The sequence below is a fragment of the Dermacentor silvarum genome, unplaced genomic scaffold (assembly GCF_013339745.2).
Source record: "Dermacentor silvarum isolate Dsil-2018 unplaced genomic scaffold, BIME_Dsil_1.4 Seq481, whole genome shotgun sequence".
Lineage (NCBI taxonomy): Eukaryota > Metazoa > Arthropoda > Arachnida > Ixodida > Ixodidae > Dermacentor > Dermacentor silvarum.
In genome coordinates this window covers 69,621-76,466 of record NW_023606304.1, presented here as the reverse complement: position 1 = coordinate 76,466, position 6,846 = coordinate 69,621, and the positions used below count along the sequence as shown (strand labels likewise).

General features: G+C 51.2%; 1 pseudogene; it reads right to left on the bottom strand.

Annotated features, from left to right (window-relative positions):
* Positions 1-1,099: 1,099 nt before the first annotated feature.
* LOC125941859 (lysine-specific demethylase PHF2-like) lies at positions 1,100-3,834 on the bottom strand (annotated as a pseudogene).
* Positions 3,835-6,846: the final 3,012 nt, after the last annotated feature.

Genomic DNA, 6,846 nt, shown 5'->3' with positions numbered 1-6,846 from the left:
CCCCACCACTTGCTTGATGTGTGACACGTGCATTTGTGATCACTTGCTCGGTTGGACGCGTGGCATTCCAAGATTTTGAAGGCGGAGGCTTCCCACGAGATGTCGCGCTACCTGGGTCACCACCGTGTGGATACTGCTGGATACTGCCCCTGGGATACCCCTGGATACTGCTGCATTCTAGCTTCGGTTATTCGCTCTAGTCTTCGCAAGTCTGCCAGCAATTCGTCCTCGTTCTCGTGATCCTTCGCCGACATTGAGATGCATGCATCTTTAAACCGCAGCCCCACCAAAACTTGCTCTTTGGTATCCTGCATACCGAGGCCCAATGCCTTGCATAACAATGTCTTTTCAAGAAAGTATGCCGTGATGGATTCTCCCTTCATCTGGACTCTTTCTGGCATTTGCTTCCACTTTTCGGCCGTGCTTGTCTGGCCCACAAAAGTATTTTTGAAGGCTATCTTGAAGTCAGCGAGCGTCACCGTCGTCGCAATCCCCCGACATCGGTTTCCAGGGTCGCTTTACCACAAAGGTTTCGGTAAATCCCACTTCTGAGATGTTAAGGAATTCTTCGCAGACTCACATTTTGAACAAATAACTCTTTAATTGAGGAATAAGAGAAAAATAAGAGGAGCAACAACGTGCGTTACGACTGCTTCCATCGCGGGTCGCCCTTCTTTTCTTCCCCCCATGTTGCCAGCCTCGCATTTCGATTCCGCTAACATATATATATATATATATATATATATATATATTTATATTAATTAGTATATCTATGTATGCACATCAAATTCTCTATGCATAGCGTAATGTGCCTCATGAAATGCATGTGCTTTACACCATGAAGTCTTGAGGCAATTCGCCTAATTAAAATGTTGATTAGAAGAGGTAGGCGGGTGGGGGGGGGTGCGAAGTGATTTTGTCCGTCAGTGGGGCATGACGAAAAAGTGAGGTATGGCTGAAGAGAACAATATGTACACTCGAAGACAACTATCCGCCGGTTTGGAAATGAAACCGCGAAGCTCCTGATGGCTGCCGTAGGTAAACACAAACACAAAAATATGCATACACACAAGCACACATGCAGAGCGTCTCTTTCTCACTAGATCATCATGTGGATCATGAGAATCTTGCCCAGACGCTGCTTTGGAGCGGCAAAACCTTTCTTCGGCTTTTTCAACATGAAGGCATGTGGAGGCAGGGAGGGCTTTTTGCTGGCCACTGAGGATGTGGACGGGCCGGCTTCAGATTCCTCCATGTCGTTTTCTTTAGATTTAGGCGCCTCTTGTGCCTTCTTGTGGTGATTAGTTCGTTTGAGAGGAGGCTTGTTGGCTAGCTTGGACGCCGTGTCCTCGATGGTGCGCTACACAGACTGCTTTTGCGTTCCCCCTCGTGTGTGGCGTGGTGGTTTTGGGCAGTTTGGAGCAAGCTTGGCTTTGTGATTGCATGCCTCGTCTCGCTCATCGCCCCCGAGGTTTGAACACGCGAAGCTCCGTCGTCCGAGGCTTCCAGTCCAGGGTAAACATAGTCGTCGTCCGCGTGGCACTCCGTGAGGAGAGACTCCTCGAGGTATTCTTCCTCGCCGTACCGTATCCGGGAGGCGGCAGAGCCAAAGGGAGTGGGCCGCTTGAGCGTGGGCGTCGGGCCAATCCTTCCGCGCGGTCCGGCCAACCCCTGTGTCAAGCCCGTGCTCAACGGACCTACCTCTAGAAGCTCCTGTGCTGTGGGGTCCATGAGTCCAACCCCTTCGCACGGCCCAAAGGTGAACGCACTCTTCTGCATGGATAGCATGCCCGGGATCCTGTCCAACATCGACAACGATGCTCGGCCACCGCCCAACTCTTATTGAAGACTAACTCGTGTGCTGTCATTGTCAACGGCAATGCTGGACGCCAGCAGCAAGTCATCGATGGTTCCGTTGTTCGGGACGTCAGCAGTGTCCTCTTCACTGGCCGCCGTCTAGGGAACCACAGATCTGCTGGGCAGCCTTGTTGTGCTGGCAGCCTTGTTGTTTGCTGTAGCTGCTTTCTCCAACTTGCGCTTGCCATTGACTGAAAACCGAAGCTTGACAGTACGTTACTTGCTGTCCTGGGACTCCATCACAGGTGACGTGGTTCCAGCCGCGCCTGCTGCAACCTCCCCCCCCCCCCCGCGAAGTTGCCCATGGAGGCGTTGATGCTGAACGTGGAGATGGGCGGCAGATCTGGGGTTGCGGGAATAGCCGCGGCTCGCTCGTAGGAGCGGCGTGGCTGCGGTGGCGGGTTCTCGTCAACCACCAGGCCGTCATCGTCCGAATCGTTGAAGTCATACACCGACTCCTTGTGCAGCGGCTTCACAGGTGGCAGTGCCGGGGCTGGTTTCTGTTTCACTATTTTTGCCTTTTTTGTGGCTGCCTTGGCCTTGAGTCCATCGGTGATTTCTCCCTTTGCTTTGCCCTTGGTCTTGATAGGCAGGTTCACCTTGCTGTTGATGCCCTGCTCGGAAGCCCCACCGCCCCTAACAGGCGTCACATTTTCCTGTACTGCAGCGGCAGCAACCACCACTGTCTTGGCAACGTTTGCGGGTCACTGCTTGCCCTTCTTGGTTTCTTTCTCAGCCTTAACCTTGCCATTCAGCTTGTTGTCTGCTGTTCCGACTTCCTTAGCCATACCCTTAAGGAGCTTTGGAACATTGCTCCCACTTGAAATTGCATCGAATTTAGAGTTAGGCTCTTAAGCCCACTTTTTAAGTGCGGTCATCAAGGCCTTCGCTCCAACAATCAGGAAGCTCGGGTTCTGGAACTCGGATGCTATTCTGCTTCTCCGCTGTTCGATGACGTACGATGCGGCGAACCAGTGGGTCGGCTCGAATGAGGGGAACATGTACTTATTTGAAGCAGGGCCAGTGTTTTGTACACGTCTTTATTCGCATTTTTGCGCTTAAAGGGCTGCGGTGAATTGTTTGGGAAGTGGGGTAGGTGAAAAGACAAGGGAGACAGTGGTGATAGGGGAGACCTAGCTATCTACATCATGTAGCGTGATGCGGTCGCTGGTACGGCGGAAATGAAGAAGCCTGGTCCCAGTGGCTGGAGCCTCAGGATCATCCAAGAATTCATACAGTGACTGCCATAGCTCGTTGGCGGTCACAGCGCTGCTGTGCCTTGGTAGTGCCCAGGTCTGGATCGAGGTCTGTTGCCATTCCGTTTTGAGCGAAGCAAGCGCCTGGGGCCAGATGCAGCGGGCAGTCCGAGATTAAGTCTTCGAGGTCCGTCCGGGTGTTGCAGGTTCTGCAGTCACCCGCGTGTGAACGTGCCAGGCCACGTGGATCTTCCTTTCTGCGAAAACGCTGCACGATGAAGGGAGTAAGGAGGCTTCAAGTCTGTACCTGCCGGAGTAGAACCTGCAGCCGGCGAGTAGCAGCCTGGGAGGGAAAGAGAGGAATGTCCATGGGATTGGATCTAGTGAGGAGATAGCTGCTTGTGAAAGACAAAATGGAACATCTGATATTTTATACTGTGCAATAGCTGTGAAGCACTTGACAAGATAAAAATTTCAACAGGCATCCTTGTTGCTCTGCACCTTTAAAACGGGATGATAAATGATTTGATGTCAACTTTCTGTCGCGCATAAACCAGAGATGTGAAATATACTTCGCAGCCACTCTATGAAAGTGAGCCCAGCTTTAACTTGTGGCTTGTATTCAAAGTGACACTTCGGGCATTTCTTACAGTGCCTTCACCAAAGCCTTGCGGCTAGGCAGAACAGCCACAGCCGGAGCAAACAACTTGTTGACAGTTGTGACTAGTTCGGTCAGGGCACCGCAGGGAAGGCGGCGACTGCTTGCAAAGTTCACCAGCATGCTGATCGCTTCAGCAGCGGTTGTCGTGGAATGTGACAGTGTGTCCAATGCAAATTTTGCCTCGCCTCTCGACAGAGATCCTCTTCAGGAGAGACAGGCAAGTCATCGTCTTCACTGTCAATGCTTGAACTACTACCTCTAGCAGCGATCAACCTATTCTTGAGACGGTATGGTTGGAGCAAACCAGCAGGAGGTGTGATGCTGCCGATCGAGCCATTTGAAATGTATTTGTCATCGGAGTCACTGTCACTCCAGGGCTTCTCATCTACCCATGGGTGTATGTCGTCATAATAAAAAGGTTCCCTGCGTTTTGCCCACTGCAGCAAACCACGTGGCACTACATAGCTACTATCTGAAGCATATGACACATCATCAGCATCGGATGGAGCGCCCTTTCGCTTCCTTTGTTTTGGCTTTGACTGTGGACGCCCCTTGGCTGCCGTCGTCTTCTGTTTCCCAGTGCTGTTAGAAGCCGCAGTTTGGCCTACAGAACCGAGTATTTGAAGGACGACCCGCTCGTTTAGCTCCTTGTGCTGCGATGCTGGACTTTTCTCCACCACTCAATACATTGCCCATAGTGCGCTTAGCAGGTGGGCCTTGTTCTTCCAGCTGTTGAGGCCCTGACATGGTAGCGTCGAGGGCAGGTGCACGGCCTCGCTTGTTGCCCTTGGCCAGCTTCGTTTAATTCTAGACTGTCACATTAGATGCATCCACACTCTTGCCAGCATTGGCAGTCACACCAGGCTGCTTGGAGCGTGCTGATGATTTTCTCTTTGGCTGCAAAAGGTTCTCCTCTCCAGTATTCGATGCATCAGCTGCACCTCTTTCAGCCGCCGGGCATTGATTGATTGGCACGCCGCTGCAGCACAGCTGTGCCAGCACCAGCCTTGCGAGTAGCTGCACGACCACGCTTTGCAGCCGGCTTTCCAGTTAACTTCGAGGCTCCTGCACTGTCACCAGCTTCGGTCAGTGCACCAGCAGACTTAGAGTGGGCCGACGGTGAACGGACCAGGCTTTCGGTGTTCTGCGCTCATTTTGTCTTCGCCACAAGGGCCTGGGGATTTGCTGCACGCCCTCGTTTTCCCGTCTTGAGAGCTGCCTCTACCGTTACTGTGGAGTTGTCCGTGCCGCCGCCGGTTGGCTTGGAACAGCTTGGGCTTTCGGAGGTTCCGTTTCCGGGATTTGAGGCTTTGACTGCGGCACGCTTAATTGAAGGACCCCGCGCTGCACGCCCTCGCTTTGCAGCTACGGCCGGCTTCACCGACTTCTCGGCACCTGCGTTGCCTCCAGTCATGTCCTGTGCAACGGATGGCTTGGCTCGGGCCGAGGTTCGACCTTTCACCTCTGAACAGTCGGGCCTTCCAGGAGTCATTAGATCGTCGCCTTTGTTCAGCGCCGCTGCCGGCCCAGCTGAAGGTGCGACAGACGTAGAGTTCTCTATGGTACTGTCGGTGACGCCAGGTTGGGGGCACTGCCGACGCCCAGACAACGGGCCAGCGGTGCTGGACTTTGCGGTAGTTGGACCAGAAGAACGTCGAGCGGTCTACCGCTGTCGCGCCGACGATGCTTGGTCGATGTCGCTGGGCTCAGCCGTGGTCGCGCCGCCTTTCGTCACATTCGCCTTCCTCCTCGGCATGACGCAATGAAAGGAAACCGACAGCGTGAAACGAACGTGGCGATTGAAACAAAGCTGCTGCTAGGGCAACAACATGCGCGGACGACCACATGCTTAACAAGCCAGCGCGGGAAATTCATTGCACGGGAGTCATGCAAACATGGAGGAAGAAAAAAGCTGAAAAAAAAACAAAAAACGGAACAAAGCGCGCTGCATTCGGCCAATGTTGCCGTGCTTGCAGGTAATCTTGCCGTACACTGTTAGAAAAAAGTCCCGTCATGTTACGGTATAATAGCCTGCAAACACTTGATGCCAGGAAGTTCCCGTAATGATACATGACACTACTGCAGCCGCAGTTACCAACGAACAGTACTAATGCCGTAACTCAAGAGACTACTTTTGAAGCCGTAGTTTTCCTTAATCTTACCAATCCCGTACCACAAGCAAAAACCTCTGAAATCGTACTTATTTAGCAACATTACAAATGCCGTACCGCAAAAAACTACCATTAAAGCCGTAGTACCTCCCAACGTTGCCGACACCCTACTACGAATGAAAACTTTTAAAGCGGCCATTACCTACCGACATTGTCAATATCGCACAATGGGTGAATGTTTATATCTATATGTAACATGCAAGTTCAGGGTCGGAACCGTAACTGGCGCATGAGGGATCTCACCTGTGAGAAATTGTGACTGTAATGACATCGTCATGAATTTGTATGGTTGCTGTGCTGTAAAGCAGCTTTCATGAATAATGTAAACATCATAAAATAATGCAACATAAGTAGATGGAAGAAAAGGAATCGCCACACTAGCAATTGCTACAGGCACTCATGTGCGACTCATTTCCTTCTGTCTTGTGCAGCATTCCCCATTGTTGTAGCCTTCTGTTAAATAGTCCAGTTAAAGTAGAACTCGTACTCATGGAAGTCATAAAGTCGGGTCCATTAGAAAATGAAGATATTCGGCAGAATAATGAACAAACCATCTTTTTGGTTCTTGTAGCGTAAGGAGCTAAACTTTTGTTGGTGAGCTTTCTCCTTTTCTGTCTTACACCACCAAATGTGTTTCATGCAGTAATAATTGGTACTCCATAAAGGGTACATGAACACTTTCTCGATACTCTGGAAAAAAGACAAACACAAGAAGGTCGATTTTCAACAGTGTATTTGAAGAACATGAACCTCAGCCAGAACATGAGCCCATCTTCGGCCATCAGAGGAGCTGAACATGAAAAGCAAAAAATGTAAGTCAGTACCTGAAGTCAACCAAGCAATAATAAAAGACTCACAGAGCTCAATTTCTTTTTGAACGACGCAATCTCTGCGCACGCCTCCAGAGCTTTATTTAGAGCAGCCACCTTTGCTCCTTTTCATTTGCTGGCGTGTACCTTCC